We start from the raw sequence: 14,529 nt of genomic DNA, 5'->3' as shown, positions 1-14,529 counted from the left end.
TTCCCCACCCACAACTCTCAATGCGAGGAAGGCTTCTTGTGAATATATAATATATTCCCTTCTCTTTTCCTTTTTTCCCCCTCTTCCGTTCTCATCAAGTCAAGAGAAGTGGGGAAGGGGGGAGAAAAGCTGCCCAAACAGAAGGTATTTCAGTAGTGTGTGTTTTTGATGCTGCCTAAATCTCTCTCAGCTTCAGACTGAAATGTCCTATAAAGGCAGATCTGATTTTCCCAATCTTGCCAAATGCTTTTGGAGGAGGTCTGGGTGATTTTTTTTTTTTTAAATTCAACTGGATTACTGCAGTCAGCCTGACAAAGGACAGGTAAACAAACTGCAATGACCTAGAGAATTAAAGCAGAAATCCAGTCATGGTGTACAGTATATCCTAGTCTAAAAGTAACTCCCATCCTGCGGGAGGGTTTTTCTGCGGGAGGGTTTTTAAAAAAAAATAAGAATGCAGATAGTATGCTGCCAGTATTCGTTCTGCAGCAAAGGTTTGTGCTGTAGCTTAAGCAAAAATTCAGCTCTTCCATGCCTGAGCATTTCCACTGCTATATGACAGACTATATGGTTGATTTACATTGGGAGATAGTTGGAAATTCCGAACAAAATAATACCTATAGGTTCAGCAAAGGAGAAGAGGGGGAAAAAAGGAAAGGAAAGAAAGAGAGAAGGAAGAGGGAAGGAAGGAAGAAAGGGAGGGAGGGAGAAAGGAAAGAAAGAAAGAAAGAAAGAAAGAAAGAAAGAAAGAAAGAAAGAAAGAAAGACAGACAGACCAATACAGAACTGTATTACACTTTGCTTGATAAGAAAAGTTGATAATTCTGGTGTCTCCAGGGAAATAATAAACTAACCTCTCTTTTTCAATGGCAAATTGTCATTTACTTGACGTGTCAGCCCTTCAAGGTAGGCCAAGTCAAGGGACAGATTTGGCAGTGATTCCAAGAATGTGCTTTACAGGTATCCTCGACTTACAACTACATTTTGAGCCCAAAATTTCCGGTGTAAAGCAAAACAATTATTAAGTGAATTTTGCCCCATTTTATGACTTTTCTTGCCACAATTGTTAAGAGAATCTGGCTTTCCCATCGACTTTTCCTTGTCAGAAGGTTGTAAAAGGGGCCGGGATAGCTCAGGCAGTAGAGAAGCCTGTTATTAGAACACAGAGCCTGCAATTACTGCAGGTTCGAGCCCGGCCCAAGGTTGACTCAGCCTTCCACCCTTTATAAGGTAGGTAAAATGAGGACCCAGATTGTTGGGGGGGCAATAAGTTGACTTTGTAAAAAAATATACAAATAGAATGAGACTATTGCCTTATACATTGTAAGCCGCCCTGAGTCTTTGGAGAAGGGCGGGGTATAAATGTAAACAAAAAAAAAAAAAAAGGTGATCGCATGACCCTGAAAACACTGCAGCAATCCTAAATATGAGTCATTTGCCAAGCATCCGAATTTTGATGACTTGACCGTGCGGGATGCTACAATGGTTGAAAGTATGAAAAATGGTCATGTCACTTTTTTCAGTGCCTTTGTAATTTTGAATGGTCACTAAATGCACTGTTGTAAATCGAGGACTACCAATTTAACGGTAGGGTAGAGTAAGAGAAGTTTGAAAGTCCTTCAGAGATTTCCTCTTCCCCACTTTATATTGAACAAAATCAAGGCAGGGTTATTTTGAGTTTCATTCTCGTGCTTTCCTCTCTCTTAGAATGGAGTCATATTTTCTCTAAATTCCCTCTTAAGGGTTGGCTCATTTCTTCCTCATTCCCAAGAACAGGTCTACATTCCTTAACACTTCTACCCACAGAGACCACAATTCAGGTTTTGGTTCTTTTTACGCGGCTTATCTATCTTATCATTTTGTGATTCTAAAGGACTTAAATCATAAAGTTTATTTTGGAATTTAGTGGCAAGAAAAGATGATTGCCCCAACTTTGTAAATCAGCAAAAGAGACAATATATGATAACTTGCAGTACAAAACTTGGTTAGAATAGAATAGAATAGAATAGAATAGAATAGAATAGAATAGAATAGAATAGAATAGAATTCTTTATTGGCCAAGTACGAATTTGTCTTTGGTGCATATGCTTTCAAAGATACGTTCGTCAAGAATCATAAGGTACAACACTTAATGATAGTCATGGGGTACAAATAAGCAATCAAATCATACTAGGAAACAATATAAATCGTAAGGATACAAGCAACAAAGTTACAGTCATACAGGATTTTGTATTCTGGATATGACCTAGAAAGAGGTCATCGTGAGAGGGCCAGCTTAACAGAGAACCATTCAAGCTTTCTACAACAGGGCTGTCCAACCTTGGCAACTTTAAGACTTGTGGACTTCAACTCCCAGAATTCCTCAGCCAGCTTTGTTGTCAAGGTTGGAGACCCCTGTTCTACAAAATATTTCCATAAGGATAGAGAAAATATCACATGAATAAAAGTATTTGCATATGCAAGTAGTCCTCGACTTATGACTTACAACCATTTCTTTAGTGACAGTTCAAAGGCATAGTGGAGCTGAAAAAAGTGACTTATGACCAGTCCTTGCATTTATGACCATTGCAACATCCCTGCGGTCATGTGATCAAAATTCGGGCTTTTGGCACCTGGCATGCATTTATAATGGTGGTAGCATCCCAAAATCATGTGACGACCTTCCTAGCCAGCTTCAGACAAGCAAAGTCAGTTGGGGGGAGCCTGATTCACTTAACAGGCACATGATTCTCTTTAACAATTACAGTGATTCACTTAACTATCATTGGGGCGGAAAGGTTGTAAAATTGAGCCCAAGTCACTTAACAACCACCTTGCTGAGCAATGGAAATTCTGGTCCAATCGTGGTCATAAGTTAAGGATATCTGTAATTTAAGTTACCATTTCCTATCCAGCTAGACCTTTGATTCACGTAATTCAGTACTGTACTATAACTGCTTAGTGGCAGTGTCCATCTAAATCTGGGATGTTTGCAAAACACCAAGTTGCAGGCTGCATTCTATCAAAGAAATGACAGCAATGTATACTGGGTCAACCTCTAAAAATTATAATGTACTTTGGCATGTGAAAGTACAAATCATCGTTGACTTCTTTGAGCCCAAAGAGTCTGTTTTACATTGGATAAACACACCAGATCAAAGCTGTGCTCTGAGTAAATGAATGAAGAAAGGAGATGAGCATTTAATGGACACAAATTATGGTAATAACAGAGCTGAATTTATAGCTTCCAGAAATTTAGCCCCGTTGGCCATATATAGGCAGCTACTGCTTTTCTAAACATGAAACCAAACCACATTTTCCATCAAAGCAAATGTTTAGAAAAAAAATGGTTGTCTGCATCCAGATCCATGAAGCACATAAACATTAATATTATTCATGTTCTTTTTCTGTAACGTATACCCAAGTAACATTGTCAACATTTTCAGTAACAACTGAATCCATTATGATAAAATGCCTCTGCTCTGGTACAGCTGGTTTTCAGACATCATATTGCAATTCAGCTAAGAACTTAGTTTGCATAGGCTGCCTGGTGATTATGAATATTTAAACACATCCATCTCACTGAATTTAGGCTCATTGGCATACTATTAATATAATACATTCAGGGAAATAGAGCACATTAATTTTTTAGCTCAATCAAGAGATCAGCAGAAATTCTTTCTAAAGCAACATTTTCGAAAGGGGGGCAAAATATACTTTAAAAAATTAAAGCGCTTTCTTTATAGATGTTATCAAATGCACTACGTAGAAATCTTCATAAATCTTTTTCCTTTTGCAATAAATCTGCATTTATTGAGGTTATTATAGTTAGATATTGCTCCTCTATCATAGTCAAAACTCCCTTTTATACATTCTCTCTGCATTCTGTGACAGATATTCATTAACTGCTGCAATTTTTTTTATAATCTATATGCCCATTTTGAAACTTCCTGATGCTGTTACTAATCTACGCTTACATATGTTCAATAGTAAAGCTAAATTTCCCATAAAATGTCTTTTCATTTAGATATTGTATAAGTACTAAAATAGGGAAAAAAATCCCAAAGTTGAATTATAGATATTTTTCAAGGTGATAAATGGTGCTTAACATAAAAATATAAGGGATTATAAACCAGTGGTGAAATGTAACATTTGTTACTACCAGTTCTGTGGGAGCGGCTTGGTGGTGGTGGTGGAAATGTGACTGGGTGGGCGTGGCCAACTTTATTTTTTACTTTTAAAAGCATTTTTTCTACAACCTCTTCAGCCGAAGAGGTTGTAGAAAAAATGCTTTTAAAAGGCTCTGATAATCCCAGCTGAGTTGCCTGATCGTCAGAGGCTTTTCTTTTCTTTTAAAAGCATTTTTTTTGCCTTTAAAAGAAAAAAAAAGCCTCTGACGATCAGGCAACTCAGCTGGGATCGCCAGAGCCTTTAAAAGCATTTTTTCTACAACCTCTTCAGCCAAAGAGGTTGTAAAAATGCTTTTAAAAGGGTCCTCTGAGCCGGGTGATCATTTTAAAAACATTTTTTCGGACAAAGAAAAAATGCTTTTAAAAGTTTTTTAAAAAAAACCTCTGATGATCACGCAGCTCAGCTGGGAATGGGGGAGGGCAGAGATTTTTGCTACTGGTTCTCTGAACCACTCGCCACCATCGCTACCGGATCAGGTGATCTGGTCCAAACTGGGAGCATTTCACCCCTGCTATAAACCTACCAGTAGTGTAACCGTATCTTGTATATGTGTATGTGAAATATCTATTGATTAATTTAGAGATACAGAGACATATAGATTAGATAATCATGCTGCAACTTGATTCTACAGTTGTTGAATTTCATTTTTTCTCATTAATCTATACTCGGTATCCCATAATGACAAAGTAAAAACAGAATTTTAGAAATGTCTGTAAATGTATTAAAAAGAAAAAAAACCTGAAATATCACATTGGCATAGGTATTCAGACCCTTTGCAACAACACTTGAAATTTAACTAAGGTGCATCCCATCATTGCTGCCATGTTTCCACACCTTGATTGGAATTTACCTGTGGTAAATTAAATCGATTGGACATGATTTGGAAAGGCACACACCTCTCTATAGAAGGCCTCACAGCTGACAACGCATACTGTAGCAGAGCAAAAGTCACAAGGTCAAAGAGACTGCCTGCAGAGTTCAGAGACAAGATTATTGCAAGACACACATCTGGGGAAGGTTACAATAAAATTTCTTCTGCACTGAAGGTTCCTAAAGGCACAGTGGCCTCCATAATTCTCAAATGGAAGAAGTTTGGCACAACCAGAACTCTTCCAAGTGCTGGTTGCCTGATCAAACAAAATGGGGAAATAGAGCCTTAGTAAGAGAGGTGACCAAGAACCTGCTGTCACACTGACTGAGCTCCAAAGGTCCTGTGTGGAAATGGGATAGAGTTCCAGAAGGACAATCATCACTGCAGCCCTCCACCGATGTGGGCTTTATGGCAGAATGGTTAGACGGAAGCCTCTCCTCAGTGCAAAATACATGAAAGCCCGCTTGTAATTTCAGGATAGCTTGGCTTTCCTCTCTACATACAAAATGTTTGATGTACACCAGATTGCGGAAGGCTATAGTGTACAGAGCAGTAGTGGGTTTCAAATCCCATCGCTACCAGTTTGCTCGTGGACGCACACGGGCAAGACGTCTGGGTGGGTGGGCGGAGCCTCCTGATGCCACCGCTACCATTTCGCCTGATCTGGGGCGAACCGATAGCAACCCACCACTGGTACAGAGGATGTTACAAGAAGTGATGTTCTTTTCTTTTATACATTATTGCCTCCCTTTGAAAGCCTCTGCCCACAATTTCTAATTTAGGAGTGAAATGGAAAAAAGATTTTTCTTTGGGTCCCATTTAACTGAAAAACTGGAGGACAAGGAGATGAGAGATTTTCAAAGTGGAAAAACTGGATATTCACATACTTCCATCAGCTAACTGATTTAAATGTCTGATTAAGTATTTACTTGGGGTGAGGGGTTGGACTAGATGACCTACAAGGTCCGTTCCAACTCTGTTATTCTGTAAAATGTAAGAATCCCCTATCAGCCATAAGAATCTTTCAAAATATTCCTGTCTTTTGAGGAAGTAAAAGCAGTTTCTTTTCTATTTATCAAATAGGACTGGTAAGGGACATACATTCAGGAGATATCTTCAGCATCACCTCTAACCTAGCAAAAAATATTGTATATATTTTCTGCCTTTTCTTCAACTTTTTGTGCATAAAGAGAAAAAAAAAAGAGAAAATGCTAGGGAAATGCAGATGGTTTCAATGGGAACAGAAGCTCATCTGGAATTCGTTTCTCTCTACTCAGGAAAATCCTGAGAATGAGACAATCATTATCTCTGACAACTTAGTTTTTGCTTTCAAACTGTTTCTCCTTTTAAGTGAGCAGCCGTAATGAATTTGCAGCGAGCCTGGCTTTACTCTAAATTTATCCAGGACTCTTTCCCACCCTTTAAAATAAGAATATTTTTCTACTTCATGAATTATTTAAGCTTTGTGCCAAACAGTTTGTTCTGCACATTCATGAGTCTACAAGAGTTGAAGTTATATAGCAAGGAAATAGAGTGTGTTGCTCAGAAAGATTAAGACTGTCTAAAGCAGAAGAGGAAGCCTTTGGTTCTCTAGAATCTAGATCAGAGCTGAGCAATTAATTTTTCCAAGAAATTGGGACTGGGCTAAAACAATGCACTTGTTTACATTTAATCTCTAATTTCTGATTGACCTTACATGGGCCAGACAGAGTCAACTGAATGGCCGTATGTAACCTGGGGACATAAAATGCTCATGTCTGCTCTAGATGTTGCTAAAGACTTACCATTAGCCATGCTGGGTTCTGCAATTCGGTGTTTGGAACAGCTTTCATCTTGCAACAATACCTTTAATGCTATTAAACAACTTCTGCCGATCCCAGATCCTAGTCAATAGGTAAATAAAATTTCCAAATATAATCTAAATATCTGGCAAACTGTGCAATCAACCATAATAATACACATTATGTCTACCAGAGTCCTTGAAATCTCTAATACAAGCAGCCTCTGTCCTTAATCTGTCTTGCATAGATCACTTTCTGAATGAACTCATCTATATTTACATAGAAATCAGAATGCATTCAGAGCTTGCTGTCAAAAGAAATGTATATACATTAATAGACTTAAATTACACCAAATGTAATTAGTGGGAATTATATTTGTAAATTTGGTTACATTTTGACCAGGAATTTTTTCTATAATATACCACAGGGGTGTCAAAGGGGTTGCATCCAGCCCGCAGGGTGCTTAGACCTGGCCTGCAGGGCAGTGATGAAATCCAATTTTTTTAACTACTGGTTCTGTGGGCGTGGCTTGGTGGGCGCGGTGTGGCTTGGCGGGTGTGGCTTGGTTTGGTGGGCATGGCAGGAGAAGGATACTGCAAAATCTCCATTCTCACCCCACTCTAGGGGAAGGATACTGCAAATTCCCCATTCCCTCCCCACTCTGGGGCCAGCCAGACATGGTATTTGCTGGTTCCCTGAACTCAAAATTTCCACTACCGGTTCTCCAAACTGCTCAAAATTTCCACTACTGGTTCTCCAGAACCTGTCAGAACCTGCTAGATTTCACCCCTGCCGCAGGGCCACCCTGGAAACAGTGAAGGACCGGCCTGTAGTGCCTCTGCCAGCAAAAACGGAACTCAAGAGGGCTGCATGCTGCCCTCATGGGCTCAGTTTTTGGCTGTGACAGCCTCCTGCAGCCCTCTGTGATGGCGCTCCTGCAGCCCCAGCTCTGTTTTCACTGGCAGAAGGCTGCAGGAGGCCGTTGCAGCCAAAAACGGAGCCCGGAAAGGCTGCACGCAGTCCTTTCAAGCCCTGTTTTTGCTGTCAGAGTGCTAGGAAAACAGACTACTAGCAAAACTGGCATTTGATAACACAAGTGACATTGAGCTGGCCATTCCACCACCACCCCGTCCCCCAGGACTAACACAACCCTGATGCGGCCCTCAATGAAATCGAGTTTGACACCCGATATACCCCAACCACCCTACTACAAAATTCTAGATGCTCCTTAAAAGAGATAACATGACAAGGTGGAAAATGTAAATACAGGTAGTTGTTGACTTGCAACCATAATGGAACCTTTCCCCCCCTCCCAGTGATAATTAAGCCAATCTCCAAACCTATCGTTAGCTATTGGGTGCTTTTGCTGACAACCAAAAGTAAACGGTAAAGTAAATCACAGTCATGTGATCAAATGACCATGGACAGTTCAAATAGTCATAAATGCAGTCTGGTTGCCAAGTATCCAAAATGTGGTCTTCAGTGGATCAGCCATTGGAATTTCAGAACAGGGATATAAAGTACCTTTTGAAGGTGAATCTGTCATAACTTCTAATAGTCAATAAATGACCAGTTGTAAGTTGAGGACTACCTGGTAATGGTGTTTTTTCCCCTTGTACTTTCTAGTGCAGGGGTCTCCAACCTTGGCAACTTTAAGCCTGGAGGGCTTCAACTCCCAGAATTCTGAAAGTTGGAGTCCTCCAGGCTTAAAGTTGCCAAGGTTGGAGACCCCTATTCTAGTGCAATGAATCCTCCCATTCCGTTCATGTCAGAGGCACCGTTCAAGGTGCTTTCCGGTTGGAAGGTTTAGGCAGTGACATCAACCATCGCTTGGCGGATGCCCATGGGGGCCCCTTTCATATCCCCGTCAAGGTGCTGCAGCAAGTGACCGAGTCACCCCACCATGCTGCAGCATTTGGTTCTTGAACGCGGGTTTGCTAACCTCCAACCCAACATCCTAACCATGTCAGCCACTGTGCTCTGAGTACAATGAATGAAGAGTAAAAACTCCTTTAGGTTTTTCAACTATCTTGCCCAGCATACAGCTGTGACTTCCTAGTGGTCTCTCGTCCAAATATTAATACTTGCTTAATATTTGAGTCCAAGGAAAATCAACTAGATGTTGACATCTGCTGAGGTTTTATAATGATCACTTAAGCCAAATACTGTAACACGTAATACTATAATGTATTCCTCAATTAGGTTATAGTGCAGTGCGCACTTATTGTCATACAAAACTGAGCCAATGGGGTCTAACTTCTGAGTAATTTGTTTAGGTTTATGCTATGAGCCAGAATCTGCAGTAAAAATCAGAGTGGATCAATGTGTTTGGGGGAGATCTTATCTACTTGTTTGTTTTATCTTAAAGTAAGGAAAATGTTTTAAATCTCCCCTCAGTAAAGCTATTAAGGTGACATACAGCAAAATATAAAACATTTCTTTAAAAAAAATCAATGAAAAATCAATAGGGAACAGGCTAACAATTCTGATGAAATAAAACTGTCTTCTCCAGATAATCCTAGAATCATATCATGCATGCTATTTTGAGGAGGATATTCCATCTATGAGTAACAGAAAAAAACCCTCCTCTTTTAACTAGACCTATATACTTTAAATATTTGAAGGTGTCAGAGAGGTGAACAGAACATTTCTATGGCAAACAGAACATTTGGGCATATGAATCTTGAGTTTTATAGTTCAGCATCAGTGCTTGAAATGGTGGTGTAAACTAGACTGGAAGACAATGGCATTGATGAAAAACTGGTGAAGGAACTCCATACTATATACTTACTCCTATGTTTGTTTATTTTTTTTTTGTTTACATTTATGCCCCGCCCTTCTCCGAAGACTCATGTAACTGCTATAGTAAATTATACTGCAATATGCTTCAAAAGCTGCTATATATGTAATACAGAAATCTAATTTCATTCCTCAGAAAAAACAAATTGCATATTATTATTACTTTCTTTTTAATAAAAAACTCATGCCACAGTTTTTTACCAGCCTCCAATCATGGCTATTCAAACTTCATTTTGTTAATGTGGATCCCTGAAACAAACATTTCTTGGGTTTTAAGAATTGAGTGAAGCTGGCGTTGGATGAAGCACTGGGGTTTGAAAAACTCAGTACAGCCATCTGGTGGATGAGAGAAGCCAAGGAGGGTAGCAAACATCAATTGGGTTTTGGAAAAGAAATGTAAAGCTTCGAAGAATGAATATGAAGGGCTGCTTGGACTGAAAAGCTGATGGGACTGAAAAGCTGATCGTTGTTCTCAGGGTAAGTACTTTGCAAGAAAATATTGCAAGTAACCAGAAACCTTGGAATAAGTCTGCCTACCTCTAGGAAGCAGTCAAGAGCATGCAGAATGTTTCAGCTATGATAAAATCAGTGAGGGTAGCCTTTTTAAAGTAACTATCATTATTAACTAAGCTTGATGCTAAAACAGCAGTGTGAGAAAGCATGCTTTTGATGTTAAAGAACAGTACTCTCTAGTGCAAATTAAAAGCTTTCTGGCTTAATTAAACTTGAAACTTACGTGCAAGGTCTTCCATTGATCTCATATGCACAGATTTGGACATGTATGCGGTTCTTCAACTGGGAAAGTAACTTGTGAGAATTTCCTATTTGATTTTCATCTCCTTGAGAATTGTTATTTTGCAAAAAAAAAAAAGAACCAAATTGATTTGTATTAATCAATATATGAAAATATCTTCTTAATGTATAATGTATTGCTAACAGGCCACACAGGGTTGATATAAGATTCCTTATTGGTTTTAAGAGTCAATATAACACTACTTTTTACATCATAATAAGCCATAATGTGATTTGCTAGGTTTTGGCTTAGCACAATAAAGGAAATCTACCACTGTGGCTCATTCAGCAAACTGGGATTAAATTAAATAAAGTCTCAGGGGAATGTGCTGATTTGCACTTGTAATTTTGGCCTACTAAAGCATATCCTAGCCCAGTGATGGTTAACCTTTTTGGCACTGAGTGCTGAAACTGGAGCGCGTGCGCACCGCAACCTGGAATGCAGCAGCTGGCCATTGCGCATGTGCAACGGACCAGCTGGCCAGTGCGCATGTGTGCGACGGAACCCAGAGGAGCAGCTGGCAATGGCGTGCGTGCCCGCAGAGAAGGCTCTGCGTACCACCTCTGCCACATGTGCCATAGGTTCTCCATCACCATCCTAGCCTGACTCCCTCCATAAGTGCTGGACTGCAACTACAACTAATTATCCATAATTGGTATAATTAATGGGAGTTGCAATGTAACATACTGTAACCTGAAGGCACCAGGTAAAAGAAGGCTAGTCTGCTGTAATATAGATAATTGTGCAGTATTTTGGAAGTAAAGTATTTTCTGATCTTGGGAATCTTTGCCTATGGGGGCCTCAAAAGAGCCATCAAATTTCTTCCTCATTCTTTATAGGAGACATAAGTTGGTAATCATTAATAACAATTCATTCTTCACCTTCAGGAGAACTTTCCAGGTTTCACTGCAACCAAACTGCTGTCAAATGAATTATGTACAGCTACTTTTTGGAAGGTAGTCCTCGACTTAGGTTGAATCCCCGACCAGTGGTGGGATTCAGCTGGTTCACATAGGTTTGATAGAACCGATACCTAATTTTTTGCTGAGTTTGGTGAACTGGTTAGACGTGTTCTGAAAAATCTGTGTTTTCCAGAACCTGTCTGGTTTTCATTCAATTTCCTTCTAGGCAGGGGGGGGGGGGGAGAAACCCTCCCCAAAAGTCCAAGATGGAAGCAGCGGAAACATTTGATCACATCATTCAGGCAAACACTGTCTCAGGCAGCGGGGCAGGGCTTACGCATAAGCAGCAGCCCGGGGGCCAAAGCGCCAGCAGACCACCAGAGGGATACTGAAGCGAGCAGACATCCTGCCTGCAGTGCCCATGCTGACTGCCCCTTCCCTGCCAGAGCTGGAATGCCGCCGCGTTTAAGTGCCGGTAGATGCTGGCCTTCCCTCAGCGGGGCAGCTGCTGGAGAGAAACAGGCCTGTTTCAGCACCTGGCGCCCAGATGCCCTCGCTTCCTCCAAGCATTTCATTCCCTCTCTGATTTCGAGCTCCATCATGTTTCTCTGTCGCGTTTCTCGCCATTGTGATCTTTTTTTCCCCGCAAGAAGTTCGAATTGATTGATTGAACTTTTTTTTTTTTTAGTCTCACTAACTTTTCTTTCCCTGCATACAACGGCAAGAAACACAATGGAGAAACGCGATGGAGCTGAAAATCAGATAGGCCAATAAATGCTTGGGGGAAGCGAGGGCATCTGGGTGGTAGTGGGTGGGGCAAGCTCTGTGGTGCGGTGCTGCAATGGAGAAGCAGGAAATGGAGCCGCTGGCATGAGGGAAGGAGGAGGCCACTTCCCCTCTTTCTTCTCCCTGTTCCTCCTCCTTCCCTCGTGCCGGCCACTCTATTTCCATTTCTCCATTGCAACACAGTGCCCAGGATCCACTTTGATAGTGGGCGGGGGGGAATTAACAACCGCTTAGCCCAGGGTCAGGTTGTCCATTGCAGGAGGCTTGTCCTACATGTGCTGCGAAGCTGGAGGATGGGGATGGGCTACACCTCCCACAACAGCCAACCTGATCCTGGCCAAACCAGTTGTTAAATTATTTGAATCCCACCATTACTTAATCGTTTAGCAACCGTTCGCAGTTAAAACAACACTGAAAAAAGTGACTTGTGACCTGTCCTTGCACTTATGACTATCACAACATTCTCACAGTCATGCGATTAAAATTTGCATGCTTGGCATAGTTGCCGCATTTGGGGAATCGTGATCGTCATTTGCTACTTTCCCAGATGGCTTCCGACAAGCAAAGTCAATGGGGAAGCTGGATTTGTTTAATGATTCACTTAACAACTTCAGTGATTCACTTAACAACCATGGCAAAAAAGGCTGCAAAATTAGGCATGACTCAAGCTTGCTTAGCAGTGAAAATTCTGATTACGATTTTAGTCGTAAGTCGAGGAGTAAATGTAGGAATGCCTGTATTTTCATTTGACTTGAGATCTTGCAGCATACAGAATTAGAAAGGAGGGCATGTTTGATTGTTCCTTGCCACGTCTGACAAGCAGCTTAGGATGCAAATTTCTCACGTTTATTTGGAATAAGCTTTACTGAATGTAGTGAAACTGCTTCTAGAGCAAATATGGAAAGAAATATAAAATATTTATGAAACTAAACACTCATTTTTGTCATATCTTTTGTATGCTGTGGCATTTAGGATTACATATTTTGAGTGTATTTTTTGTTTGTTCATACCCAATTTATATAAACAAACCCATTTATTTAAAATTGCTCTAGTACAAATATTGCACTAAAATGAGCTTCGTTGATATCTGGCTAGAAGCAGTTTTTCGTAGGAACTCGAAAAACTTGTGAGTGAGAGATTGGGAAGATGTTTAACAGATCAAGAAGATAAAATGTAACATTTTAATTTAAAATGTCTTTAATTTAAAATCTACAATGTCCTACCTGTCAATGACTACTTTAGCTTCAACCTCAACAATACACAAGCACACAATAGATACAAACTTACAGTAAATCACACCAAACTCGATTGCAGAAAATATGACTTCAGCAACAGAGTGGTCAGTGCCTGGAATACACTACCTGACTCTGTGGTTTCATCCCCAAACCCCCAAAATTTTAACCTTAGACTGGCTACTGTTGACCTCACCCCATTCCTAAGAGGTCTGTAAGGGGCGTGCATAAGAGCACCAGCGTGCCTACCGTCCCTGTCCTAATGTTCCCTTTAATTGTATTCATTTTATGTATTCAATTCATGCTTATACTTATCTAATACGTACTCGACAAATAAATAAATAATAAGAAAAAATAAGAAAATTTTAATTTAACTTAGTGACTGGAAAAGGGTCTTTTCTGTAGTGACATTCTAATTTTGGAGCACTTCTTTGGATAATCAGATCAGTGCTTTGGAGGATCTTACACATTTTTAAGGCTTTATTTCTCTTAGTTGTAGTGACATAGTGCTTAGAATGCAGTACTGCGGGCTAACTCTGCCCACTGCCAGGAGTTTGATCCTGACTGGCTCAAGGTTGACTCATATCCTTCTGAGGTCCGTAAAATGAGGACACAGATCGTTGGGGGCAATATCCTGACATTTGTAAACCACTCAGGGCTGTAAAGCACTGTGAAGTGGTATATAAGTCTAAGTGCTATTTATAAGTGTATTTTATTTTATTTGGCAATTAAACTTGACCAAACATGAACCACAAATACTAAGGCCTACCTTGTGGCAGTAAAGGCGATGAAGCAGCAATACGTCTTTGATCTTATTGGATCCTCAGATAGCCAACCGACAGCCTTGTTTAAGGTGACCTGCATTCTCCTAGGGAAAGAGGTCTGTCTACAAGGCCAGGTGGACGCCTTTGCATAGCATCTGTTGGGACAAAATCATTCACAATCATTCCAAGCTGGATGCTTACTCTGGTACAGGTCCAGGGAAGATGCTGAGATACAGTCTTGATTGGTTATCTGGGAACAGTTTGATCCTGTTGGACCTTAGGAAGTGGACCAGGGGTGCTTAGAACAGTGAGCCTAGCCACCTGTTCCTTAAATCCATGCCCTCATGCTACTTAAGGCTCCCTAAAAGGTGCTGTGTGATTGGATCTTAGTGATGGTTAATTCTTCCTTGAAAGGGGATTGGAACAAAGCA

General features: G+C 40.4%; 1 protein-coding gene across 3 annotated transcripts in view; it reads right to left on the bottom strand.

The window, feature by feature from the left end:
- POU6F1 (POU class 6 homeobox 1) overlaps positions 1-14,529 on the bottom strand; it is a 62,589-nt gene that overhangs the window by 45,687 nt on the left and 2,373 nt on the right. The window contains exons 2-4 of one of the 3 annotated variants that reach the window (XM_058166979.1): positions 14,104-14,253; positions 10,358-10,460; positions 6,826-6,924 (exon numbers count right to left, since the gene is read on the bottom strand). The gene's annotated coding sequence lies outside the window, so the exon portion shown is untranslated. The remainder of the gene's footprint in view (positions 1-6,825; positions 6,925-10,357; positions 10,461-14,103; positions 14,254-14,529) is intronic. The other 2 variants (XM_058166981.1, XM_058166982.1) reach the window with 2 other exon arrangements.

The sequence above is a fragment of the Ahaetulla prasina genome, chromosome 2 (genome assembly GCF_028640845.1).
Source record: "Ahaetulla prasina isolate Xishuangbanna chromosome 2, ASM2864084v1, whole genome shotgun sequence".
In the NCBI taxonomy this organism is placed as follows: domain Eukaryota; kingdom Metazoa; phylum Chordata; class Lepidosauria; order Squamata; family Colubridae; genus Ahaetulla; species Ahaetulla prasina.
The sequence above is the reverse complement of the archived record's forward strand: the minus strand, read 5'-3'. Positions and strand labels throughout refer to the sequence as shown.